Source organism: Camellia sinensis, chromosome 1, assembly GCF_055761805.1.
Source record: "Camellia sinensis isolate YWXY chromosome 1, ASM5576180v1, whole genome shotgun sequence".
NCBI lineage: Eukaryota > Viridiplantae > Streptophyta > Magnoliopsida > Ericales > Theaceae > Camellia > Camellia sinensis.
Genome location: NC_138961.1, coordinates 161,635,145 through 161,644,379, shown reverse-complemented (window position 1 = coordinate 161,644,379; position 9,235 = coordinate 161,635,145). Strand labels below are relative to the sequence as shown.

Below are 9,235 nucleotides of genomic sequence, written 5' to 3'. Positions count from 1 at the left end.
TCTTTTAGAAAAATAGAAGACAGAATTCAATAAAAAATGATGAATTGAATTTCTCTTGTCTTAATTTTTTGAAACTATTTTTAATGCTAAAATATATGTGACTATTTTTTAAAATTATTTTTAATGAGTTTTTTTTTTTTGTATTAATTTGTCTTATTTTTATTGTATGATTTGAGTTAAAAAAAAATACAAAATAATATTGATATGGCTTAATTATTATTATTATTTGTATGGTTTAATTATTATTTGTATGGTTTATTATTATTTATTTATACAATCTGAGTTAACATTTGTGTGGTTTAAATATTATTACTATTATTATTTTGTACAATTTGAATTAATATTTTTAGTTTTATTAGTCTTTACGTTTTTTAGTAAATAAAAATAATATTTTTTATTTAAAAAGTAATTCTAAATAATTATTTTTTATATTATTTTCAAATCATACAAATCATTTTAATTTTGTAATTTATATATATATATATATATTTCAAATTATTAATTTAAATTTTTATTAAATATGTTAAATATTAGTCTCATTTTAAATATTTCGTTGATATTTTTTAAATAATATTCACTTTTTTTTTTTTTGTTTCAGTTTTCATAATACACTATTCAGAAAATTTTATTTTTTCATTTTCCTAATTATTCATTTTCTGAAAAAAAATATTTTAAGTAATTTTTAAAATTTTTAGACACACCTAACATAAATACACTTAAAAAATATAATATTTGTAAAAAAATATTTAAAAAATAATAAACACCAAAAATAAAAAATATGAAAATTCAGTATATTTTTCATATTTTTGTGTATTCTTAATTTTTAAAATATTGGTTCACAAATATTTTATTATTTAGATAAATCTAAGTAAAGTATATCTAAAAAAGTAAAAAAAAAATTGCTTGAAATTTTAAAAATATTCACTAAAATCAAAAAACGCAAAAAATAAAAAAAAAAACTCAATTTTTAGATAACTGAATTTAAAAAATTGAGACCAAACCTACTGATTAATTTTATAAAAATTAAATTTATATATTAAAAATTATACGTATTTTATTAAAATAGAATAAAATAAAATTTGTTTTGTTTTATATTTAAAAAAAAAATAGAGGTGGGTGATGTCACGTGAATCTAGTTCCGTTGCCGCTGTTTCAAGCCTCTTTTTCCATTTCCTTTTGTTTGTGAACCCTAACCCCTCTTTGAGAGAGACAAACAGAGAAGGCAATGCAGGTAGCCGACTGACTCCTGAGGTTCTCAGGCATTCCCTCCCTTCCAAGATCTTCTAGCCACCTTCAGAGTCGTCTCTCTCCAGAGGATCCAAATGGGTTCTTTAGTCCGATCTCAAAAATGCCTCTTCTGTCTCCCGCAAAGCATTGAACCCTCTTCGGGCTTACGTTTCTCTCCCTCAGGTCACATTTGGCCCCAAAAGGTCATTTCTCTTCTTTCCTTTGCTTATTCATAGTTTTTAGATTGTGGCTTCAAGTAGTTTTGTTTAATTCAAGTATCAATTTAGTTTTCAGATTGTGGGTTCTAATGTTTTGAGCATGATTCAAGATTTTGGTAGCTAACAAAATGTTGGGGAAAATGGAAGTTTTTATCTTCATACTCTGTTTGGTTTGAAAGTTGTAATTTAGTTGCTATGATTTTGATCAATTGCTACTCTGTTAAATGCAGGTGGCAGTTGCCTAATATAGATAGCTCTGTTTTAGCGTCCACTGCCAATGAATTACGCCGTGACAAATACACACCTGTTAATCCTGAGAAGTTGAAGGCTGCAGCTGTAGGGCTATCACAAAGTAGGTTTAGAATGATTTTCATTTAGTGGATATGAATGTCTGTTCATTTTCTTCTTGAAAATCTAATTGTACTTAGCTTTATCCTTGGGATTATGAGGGTTCTAGTTTGAATTTTACTTGAATGATGGGTCTTTGATTTTGTATTTTCTGTTTATTTGATTTCTATCTGTTGTATAAATGATAAAAATTGTGTTCCTGTCCTGTCATTAGATTCCATGAAAAAAGAAAAAGAAAGGGAGGGGAGGGGGGAAATTTTAGATTGGAGAGGCTTGGCTCAATGGCTAGGCTTGTCGTTAGCATTCTTAGAAAAGCAATACAATGATACAGGATGTTTGTCTTATACAAAAACCTTCTGTTGTCTTTGGCAGTGCCACCTTGATGGTTGGACAGGCAGCGTCCAAGCTAGAGCTGCACAATGTAAGTGTACATTTTCCATGCTTTGGCTCTTAAATTTTTCTCCACATCATGGACTTTTAATTTCACAAATTAGTTAATGACAATGAAAAACAACCTCGATAAGTTTTTCTTTAAGTATATGTGAACACAAACGCATGCCCAAACATACAAATGCCTACAGTGCATGGTTGAAATTAGTTAGCAATAGAACTATTTTATATTTGGGTAAATTATACAGACCTCCTCTAAAAAATGAATTTATTACAGTCCATCTCCTTAGTTTGAAAATATTACACAGACCACAAATGGATTTGAAGCTTCTTTGTAGGTAAGCAAGTAGTTCGCCTGTAAAGAGCATCGTGAAACTGTAATTTGCAATCTTTGGCAACAAATCTAGACATGGAGGCCATAGAAGATTGGATGGAAAGGGAAAGACAAAGAATCGATGGAGGGGGTTTGCAATCTCGAGGCTGCAATTTGAAATCTTTGCAATTAATTCCTTTTTTTGATTTATTTGATTTGTTTGGAAATCTGGGTATGATATTTGGTTTGAAATCTGGATTTCTAAGATGCACTGCAAGTGCTTGTGAAAATGTTTGATTGAATATAGTTGTTTCACTTTTGTTAACAAGTTCATCACCCTCTCTTGTTAATTTTCTTCATATACTAGTGGATTTTTTTTATTTTTTATTGGGCTGTGGTCTTGATTGTTACAATGAAAGTGGTGGTGATGATGTTGCTACCAATGGAGATGTAATTAACTGTAATAGTGGAAGTAGTGTACAATGTTATTTTTAATTGAAAGGAGTAACAGACAAACATAACCAAAGTTTTGAACACAAACACAAATAGAGAGGGTTAGTTTTAGTGTTGGTCATGGCATCTACATACTGATTTTCTGCTCTGTGAGTATGAGATATGGAGCTAAATCTCAATCTTCAACCAAAGTTACAAGCAGAGCTCACATTTAGCCCCTTCTTGGATCAATTTGACTGCTATTTTAAATGAAGATTATATCTCATTGAATATTTCCTATTTCCATGTCAATTTTATGAAGAATGAGTTGAAGAAAATAGAATCAAACTAATTAAAAGAAAGAGAGGGAAAGAAAGAGATAAAAATTAAAATTTAGCATCAGCTACACAGGTTTTGTTATAGTAGTTAGAGATAACAAGAAAGAGAATTTCCATTACAGATAGCAGAGATACAAATTTATGTCGAATAGGGCCAAATGTAATTTTCCAGAAGATGTCTAGTACAAAACTTACGAGGAGTAAATTAACTTTGACGGCAAAAGCCTCGATCAAAATTGAAAGCGAATCTCCTAAACATTAACATCCTTTTATTTCAAATTTGTTCATAAAAGCAAAGATTGGCAAATCCAACTCAATTAAAAAGCAATCTTGTGATTCTGGAACCTCTTTTAGCAGTCAAAATTCCAAAAAGTCTCAAAAAATCGATTCAGCAATGCTAGCTATCACGAAAAGTCTTTAATGAAAATAATCATGAAAGATTTGTGATCTTTAAATTACACTTAGAATAAAATACCACACACTAATTAAGGTAATCTAAGGGTCATAAATTTTTCATGATTATTTTCATGAAAAATTTTTCATGATGCCTAACATTTCTCAAATCGATTTTGTTGGCATTTACCAAACCAAAAGTGAATAGAAAGTGTGAAGCTACTAAGGTTTCATGACCACAAAGTTTAACCTGCAAGTAGACATGCAAAATTTAGTATCCAGATTAAATCACTCACTACCATAGACTTAGCTATTGAAACACAATTCTTAATTACCACACTTTGTTATATATTGAGCATTAAATTAACTTAATATTTTAAATTACACAAGATTAAGGGTAGAAAATAAAAGCTAGTTTGCAAAATCACATAAATGCTCATTGATGGAAAATAATTTTATTTTTTTATTTTATTTTTTATTTTTTTATTATGGAAAACATATTTATAATATGATGCAAAGCAGCCAACATTTTACATGCACCATGATTCCATCTAGGGTTTTCAAAAGTTTTGATCATTTGACAACTCTCCACATGATTTTTTGCTTTTTCTATTACAAATCAAAACAGATTTTGCTTCAAATTGACCAAACCAGAACAGATTTTTGCTTCAAAACTTCACCTAAATTGTTGACTTATCTCCAAACCTCCAGTTATATCACAAGTTGATAGTCTGTTTATTGAAAACCAATTAAGTCAAAAAGAAAAATTTAGTTTGCAACAAAAATTCTTCAAGATCATTGTATATCAAGATTATCTCTCGACATTTATCAAATAGTTGGTTTGCAACACAAAGTGTAATACAAATCACAAGAAATGCTTCCAAAATGCAAAACAGAAATTTCAGTAATACAAATCACAAAAAATGATTTCCAAAATACAACATGCTACAAGTGCACTGTGAAATGCAAATTCAATATGCTACAAGCTTATTATGTGTTGAGGAAAATTTCATGTCTATGATACTATACCAACTATATTTAAGAATATGACTTCAAATATTTGCTTTTATAATCCATTGCATAAAACATGCTCTGTCTTCTGGTGAGTTTTGAAATATATGTTAAAAATCCTCACTTTAACCAACTCTAAATTTTCACACAAAATTGGGCTGGGTGTTTTCACATAAAAGCAAAACTTAACTATTGTCATCACAAAGTTCCAATCTGTGAAGACATTTGATATTCACATTTTGACATATCTAATCAATTAACACCAAAATCTGTTCCAAAACCTCAAACATATCTTGATTTTTAAACCACTAACATTAGCAAAATTGAAAAGCAACAAGCAAAGAGTTTAAACTGACCGCAATAAGCCTATTAACTCAGTAGATGTGCCCCATTTTATAAGAAAACATATCAAGCACTATCTTGTGAGTAATATAAGAGCCCCTCCTCAATCTTCAAAAAAAATCCAATTGCCACAGTTTACCCAATAATCCAATTGGCACACTTCCATAAAAAATAAACAGCCAAACTGTATAGATACAATCATATATACGTATATATGTATATAACAACAAGAAATGAAAGAGACTGAAATGAATCTCATCATGGCTGCAATCTCGTCTTTCTGTTGTCGCGTCATCGCTGGACTTAGTGTCGTCTGCCATCCTTTGGCCTTCGTCGTCGCGTCCCTCCGCCATCCGCTGTCCTTTGCCGTCCCGTCCCTCAGTTTGGCTCTATCATTCGTTGTCGCGTCCCTCAGCCATCTCTCTATCTCTTCGTTTCTCTCTTCGTCGTGTTCCTCTGTTTTTCTCAGTTCGTCTCTCCGCCAATCTCTCTCTCTGTCTTGCGTCTCTCAGTTTGTTTCTGTGTTAGGGCTAAACACAGATAAAAGAGATGAAACTAAAAAATGGGGTAAACTCAAAATTTGAAGAGGAAAAAAAAAACACACAACACTAATCAATACGACGTCGTTTTGGATAAGGCAGCTGGGAGGGCCGCAAGAAAGTAAGACTAATGATTTGAACTCGATGTGATGTGTACTTTGGAGAGAGAGAGAGAGAGAGAGAAGAGAAGAGAAGAGCGAGTGACGCGTGGGGGAGCGGTTGATTATGTCAGGGGTTTGATTGTGTCAGTGTGTGATGTAGATGAGAGAGATTTGAGAGTTACAGGTAAAATGATAAATAACTATTAATTTTTCATACTTGTGTAATTTTCAAAGATTTCTCATTTATTTTGTGATTTACATCTTCTGTCCCACTGGCAAATAATTCTTCCAAATTTTAACATCATTGTTGTATTAGGTGAAATGAGTCATCTCGGACTAGATTTGCCAACATTATATTGATTTTTAAATGTCATAATAGTCTATCAATGTAGTCTTTAACTTTTAAAATTTAATGGGCCAATGTTATAATATTTTTTTCCTGGAAAATGCATGAGACCCCAGTGGGGTGTTGGGATCTCTTTTGATTGGTAAAAAACTATTTATTTATTTATTTTTATTTTTTTTTTCTCTATTGGCAGCCCTCACGTGGAGGTGAGGGTGCTGGGGGTCGTTCCGTACAGGGGTTTGAAGCAACGCTCTTTTTCCCCTTAGGATTCATGCGCTAATATAAGGTGAGCAGAGGGTCCAAAATAAAATTTCTTGATAATGATTTATGAAAATAAAATTCGTGATTTCTAGCAAACATAACATTTAAAGTAATTCACTATAAAGTTCAAAGAATCATTTTGAGGTCCACCAATGCAACAGACATTCAACGGATCTAGAGATACAAGTAATGTTCGGTTGTAGTACCAGCTAACACGTGATGCATAATGCTCTAACTAGCAGTCACACCCTATGTAGCTTGCTTGTTTCCCAGCAAGTGATAGCCACTCGCGTCCGGATCCTCTAGAGTAACTCTCTAGAGTGATCTCCTAAAGTGGATGATCGGACGGTTCAGAATAGTCCTCACCAAAACGACGTCGTTTTGGTGAGGATTTTAAAAAAAAAAAAAAAAAAACTTTTTTTTCCTGATTTCAAAACAACGAACGAGGGTTCCTGTGGAATGCAAATCTGAAATGAGAGAGAGAGAGAGAGAGAGAGAGAGAGAGAGAGAGAAGGGCCCGACTCACCACCGTCGCCGCTGCCACTCGCCACTGCCGCTGCCACACCGCTGGGTCACCATACTCCAATAGATTGAAAGATAAAACCACAGGTTCGTTCATCCTCTAAACTTCAAATATTAGGGCTTTGATTCAAAAAATTAGGGAAAAAATCAAAAAATATGATCTTACGGTTTTGATTTGAGATTTTTTACATGATTTATTTCAGATCTATACTTAGAGGAACCGAACTGTAGATGATTGGAATCATCAAAGAAATTTATGAATATGTTTATATATATATATATATATATGCATCTGTGTGTAATGGGCCTGAAATGGGCATTTAATCTGTGTGTAATTTAAATTAATGACACAGAGCTGTAGTATTTAAATTCCAAACATGGGCATCTGTGTGTAATTTAAAATGACCCTCTATTTGTATAATTTAATCTGTGTGTAATTTAAATATAGTATTTCTCTGGTTGATCATAAAATAGGCATTCTCAGTTTGGAAGACAGAGGAATGTAAGAGAATGATATATGTAATTAAGTTTGTTTCGAGTCAATGAGCACTAATTATATTTGGTGTTTCTTCACCTAACACTAATTTCACAAATATTATTGTATCTCCTTTTGTTTTATTAACCTCTACCACTTGCTACTTTTTTGTCTACAATTATCCCTACTCCATTCACATGTTTTTCTTTTTCAACATACCAAATTTTATATCATGTTCTTTCAAATTCGTTAGATTTTTTTTTACCCATTTAGTTTCTTGTAAACAAATAATATTAATTCTCTTTTTAAAGTGTGGGAACCCTTGCTTATTTTTCACCACACCTGAGCAGTGATGTAACTAGTGACTTGGAAGAACTCCCTTGCTGATCTGTGATGCACGATCCACATTAGGACTGAAATAGGGTTTTAGCTTATGTCACATGGTAAAGGTTAGATGTCACTTCAACTGTTCTGGTTGGTTGGGATGTTGCAGAGTTGTGTGATTGTGTTTTGAATATGTAGAGGAACAATTTCAACAGGTTAGATGTAACTTGGTTTTAGTTGATTTCTCCTTCTGTAAGAAGGAAAGTATTCAGCAAAAGATCTGTACTTCTCAGCAACTTAAGATACCAATCTGTTGCTAGTTTATTTGGTTCTCTAAATATGAGCCATATCTACAACGTCCAATTCTGGCATCAGTTAACATTGCTCTAATCGGCATCCAAAGCCTCAAAGAGATAATTACATTCTTTGAATTACCTTTCACGATGATTCACTTTCCATTTTACACTCTACTGGTCTCTTTTATGTAATGTATTTATGGGAGGGTGTGTGGGTGGGTGCATCGCCAGATGCATCAGTTCAATTCATGGATTTACAATTTTCTTAAGTACAATTCATGAGTTTACTTTTTACAAATTTCGTTTGTCCTTTATTGATTAACTAATTCTTGTCCATTGTAGTCTACGAACGACCATTGCAATTACTTCAGGTGGTTCGCAGATGACGACGACGACGACGACGACGACGACATTACCGCATCAACTTCAATCAATGCTGGACCTCGGTCAAGAACAAAAGAAATTAATGATCTAAGGACAACGCTTGGTGAGCATGATAGAAGGCTTCAAAGGATGGAGAAGATGTTCAAGGCAATGACTTATGTCATTGTATTTTGTGTATTTTTGTACTTTATCTTGTAAATGACTCAATGTAATCTACTTTGTGTATTTTGTGTATTCAAGAACAATGTACTTTTGTATTTTAGGTTTTCGAACATGCTATGAATGTAATCTACTTTTGTACTTGTTTTGTAATATTTTTTTGGTGCTTAAAAATCTTATGGCTTGCAAAAACAAGTGTATAACAGGTTTGTTTGAGATGAAATCTGTTGAATTTTTGGTTTGTGAAATCTATTGAGTTATGTTGGTTGAACATGTTGAATTGAAATGTGTTCAATGAACAGGTTCAACAAGTTGAATAACAAGGTGTTCAATGAATAGGTTGAACGGGTTCAAGGTATATAACAGGTTTCTTTGATATGAAATGTGTTGAATTGTTAAAGTGGGTATTGATTATGAACAGGTTCAAGGTGTATTTTAATTGATGTATGCTGCCAAATTGATGTATGCTGCCAAATATGGTGTATTTTATGAAATTTCTATTCAAATTTCTGTTCAAATTTGCTGAAATTTGGGTTCAATTGTTGTTTAATTTTGCTGAAATTTCTGTTCAGATGTTGATGAACTTTTGATTAATTTTTGCTTAATGTTTGTTGAAATTTCTGTGCAAATGTTCCTGAAACTTTGGTTCAAATCTTGCTCAAATTTGGGTTCAAATGTTGCTTGAATAATGCTGAAATGTTGCTGAAATTGTTGTTGAAATTTTGCTCAAATGGAGTTAAAATGTTGCTGAATTTGTTGCTGAAAATTTGCTGAAGTAGAGTTGAAATGTTGCTAAAATACAGTTAACCTGGTGCA

General features: G+C 32.0%; 1 long non-coding RNA gene across 1 annotated transcript; it reads left to right on the top strand.

Annotated features, from left to right (window-relative positions):
- Positions 1–1,140: 1,140 nt before the first annotated feature.
- Positions 1,141–2,824, top strand: LOC114283858 (uncharacterized). Its single transcript, XR_003636705.2, has 4 exons — positions 1,141–1,430; positions 1,676–1,797; positions 2,166–2,214; positions 2,522–2,824. It is a non-coding gene; the product is annotated as an uncharacterized LOC114283858 (long non-coding RNA).
- The last annotated feature ends 6,411 nt before the right edge of the window (positions 2,825–9,235 follow it).